Consider the following 3462-nt stretch of genomic DNA (forward strand, 5'->3'; position numbering starts at 1 on the left):
ACATGCAGAAATTCTAAAACAATGCAATGGCCAGACTCTTTCCTCAGAGATTCTAAATGAGTTTTTCTGTAACGGGATCTAAGCGTGAGGTTTTTTTTTTTTTCTTTTTCTCATGTAATTCTACGGCATAGCCATGGATGAGAACTATGGTTTTCCACCAAGATAAATTTCAAATAGATTCAAAAGTTGACTGTAAAAAACCTGTGGAATTAGTGAATAAAAATATAACTGTATATGTAATCTTAGGGTACTAAAGGGAGAAATATCAAAGGAAAATATTCACATATTTAGCTACATAAGAATCTTTAAATTTCTGAATGCCAAAAAAAAAAAAAAAAACCCCACAAAACCACAAACAAAACCAAGGCAAGCAAATCGCAAAGTAGGAAAAATACAGGCAGAGCTATTAGAAAGTATAAAGGAAAAGATAAAGAATAGAAAAGGTTAGGTATAGGTAAATCACTCACGAAAAAAAGTCACGACATACATATATATATATATATATATATATATATATATATATATATATATGGAGATAAAAAGTATTTCCTTTTTAAATGGCAAGCTGATCACTTCAGAATATATTCCTCTCTTCCTGACTCTTCCCCTGCCGCTCATAACTCAGGGGCTATATAGTAGCATTTACGTTTATACCCTGAAGCTTTACCTCATTAAAAAAAAAAAAATCAAACTCTAAGCAAATATATTAAAACTAAAATATGAATACATAAAGAGGAAAGTCACACTGACACATAAAGGTCTCATAAAATCAGATGCAAAGGAACATAGCACCACTTTATTACTGCCTGAGTCCAACTCTGCACAGGCTCAACTTGCAATAAAAGGAAGTCTTTTCAATCTTCTGTAGTGACTTTACCCTTATTAGAATGCATACTCATTATTTTCTCATTACTCCTCTACATAAAACATACCATTTTGCACCTTGGTTCCCACACCCCTTGTACTGTATTCATATTTTATCTCTAAAGATTGTAATATATCACTTCAAACACAATAACCCATTTAAGAATGGATTTTACAGGCAAAAAGGCACACCTTTCGTGATGTGATTGCAATCATCAGCCGCTCCAATCCTCAAGCACATATTACACGGCGCGCACACAAACGATGCAGAAGCACAGAAGAAGCTACTGCAGGCTGCACGAGCCAACGCAACCCAACGTACTTCCTGGTTTCGGGAGGTAACCATAGGAACCCTTTGAAATGTTTTGTTTTATTAATTTGGCTCCTCTCTATTTTTCGCGAGTGCCAACACTTTCAAGATCATGCGGTTTAGACATGTCACAGCTGTTGAAACTCACAGCAGAAGCTTGAGCTGACAGTGGTGTATCCTCAAGAACCAGAAACACCAAAACAACATTATGATAAAGAGCAGAAGTATGAAAACGAAGAAGAAGACAAAGGGCAGGAAATATTGCCTTACCGATTTAAAGCAGAGCCCTGGGGGGAAACATCTGGTTCAGAGCAAACAGTGGTTCTTTCAGCACAGCAAGGGGGTCCTACTGGAGAGAGTGAGGAGTGGCCACAGGTGAGACCCGGAGACCCGGAGGCTGAAGAGCAGGCGGCGAAATGTTGTTCTCTGTAAGGGAATTTCACTATTTAAAGAGGTGAGAGATCTAGGACTTTGAAATCCAGATAGGAGCCATAATTTACGATTTTTTGCTACTGGGTTGAAAACCTGACCTATGACAGAAGCGCTTCCTCTCTTGAGTTCTCAGGTTAAGTGTACGAACCATTTTACACACTCTGAGGAACAAAGGTAGATTTTACAGGGGTTTAAAAGTATTGTTAGTTTGGAAATACTAAACTTGAACAAGTATCGAGTATCACTTATTTCTACAAAACCTGTTGTCCTTACAAGGGGAAAGAAAGAATCTTCCAGTTTACTAATCTGATGAGGAACTCCAGTCATAGCAATTGGTGTATCTGAGGAAAAAAGCCACTTTTCATTTCAAAAATTCACCCCCTCCCCCCCCCCCAGTAAACCTTTTACAAACACTCTTAACTTCTAGGTGAGTCTTTAACATTTATCTTCTGAAAGATCTGTAAGGCTCACAGGCTAGGCAAAAGATTTAAAAGTTTATTTTGTGTGGGTGTAAGTTGGAATGTAGTCGTGTGTAAATTAGATAGAATCTTGAACGTATTCCAATCACGCCTACTTTCTGTTCTAACCACATATGTACGATTATTTAAAGCAAACACTTTCATCTCCTGGACATTTAAATATTATCTCCATGAATGAACAGATTAGGAAGAATCTCAGGTTCACTGAAAGTTTTGCACACAACTTTCAGGACTGTAAATAAAGAGCACTGTACTGAGTAAGCATGAGCGCCACACATAATCTTTAAAACAATCCCGAGTTAGTAATATTAAAACCCATCTCTCACATCTGGCCACTTCTCTTCTAGTCGGAGGACCCCTTCTCCGTGCTAAAGGAATCACTGTTCCAAAACCAGGTAACGAATGAGAAAATCATTGAAAAATGGCAGAGTCTGGATGTGAAATCAGTCTGTCGCGCCAAAACGTCCCTGCTCTTTCCAGTAGATCATAATACCTCCTAGATATAAAAGAATTCAGCACCTTATTTATACCTAACCAGCTATACTCCAAAGCATCTAGTGGCAATAAACCTGAAATATAAGTGACACTTAAGGCAAACATTCACAATAATAATACAACTGACTTTAAATGCACTTTTCAGAACAAACACGAGTCTTGTCTTTCCAAGACAACCTCAAGAAATGAATCTGAATATTTTGATTTCCAAACTGCCTGAAGTTTCTATCCTATGAGATACCTCAGATTTTAAAAAATCTTATCAGACTGGGGTGGTAAAACTTCCAAAAATATATTGAATGATGATTCTACATAAGGAAATTTGTTAATACTATTCACTACGTTAACAGAAAAAAAGAAAAATGATATTATCTTTTTTTTTTTTTTTTTTCGGAAGTAAGCTCCACACCCAGCATGGAGCCCAACTCAGGGCCTGAACTCACAACCCTGAAATCAAGACCCAAGCTGAGATCAAGAGTTGGATGCCCAACCGACCCAGGCACCCATGTATTATCATATTCCTAGATGAGGAAAGGATTAGATAACATGCAACATCCGTTTTTAAAAATTTTTTATTCTTTAAATTATGACACAGAAAATTGTCTTTTTTTGGTGTACAGTTCTTTGAATTTTAATATGTGTATAGATTCAATGAAGCCACAACCACACTCAGTATACAGAAAAGTTCCATTACCCTCAAAACGTCCTTGGTGTTACCCCTTTGTAGTCAAACCTTCCTCCCACTGGTAACTCTGGACAATGACTGATTATTTTTTCTATCACTACAGTTTTCTCAATTTGAAAATTTCACTTAAATCGAATCATACAATAAATGACCTTTTAAGATTGGCTTTTTTTTTTTTTTTTTTTTTTTTTTTTTTT

The 3462-nt window shown here is 36.5% G+C and overlaps 1 protein-coding gene across 2 annotated transcripts in view; it reads right to left on the reverse strand.

Annotated features, from left to right (window-relative positions):
• Nucleotides 1-759: 759 nt before the first annotated feature.
• Nucleotides 760-3462, reverse strand: part of GPR180 (G protein-coupled receptor 180) — a 41175-nt gene continuing 38472 nt past the window's right edge. The window contains exon 10 of one of the 2 annotated variants that reach the window (XR_005793986.1): nt 760-1600. The gene's annotated coding sequence lies outside the window, so the exon portion shown is untranslated. Of the gene's footprint in view, nt 1617-3462 lie in introns of both variants that reach the window. The other variant, XR_005793987.1, reaches the window with a different exon arrangement.

Source organism: Herpailurus yagouaroundi, unplaced genomic scaffold (assembly GCF_014898765.1).
Source record: "Herpailurus yagouaroundi ecotype Mexico unplaced genomic scaffold, PumYag 164, whole genome shotgun sequence".
Lineage (NCBI taxonomy): Eukaryota > Metazoa > Chordata > Mammalia > Carnivora > Felidae > Herpailurus > Herpailurus yagouaroundi.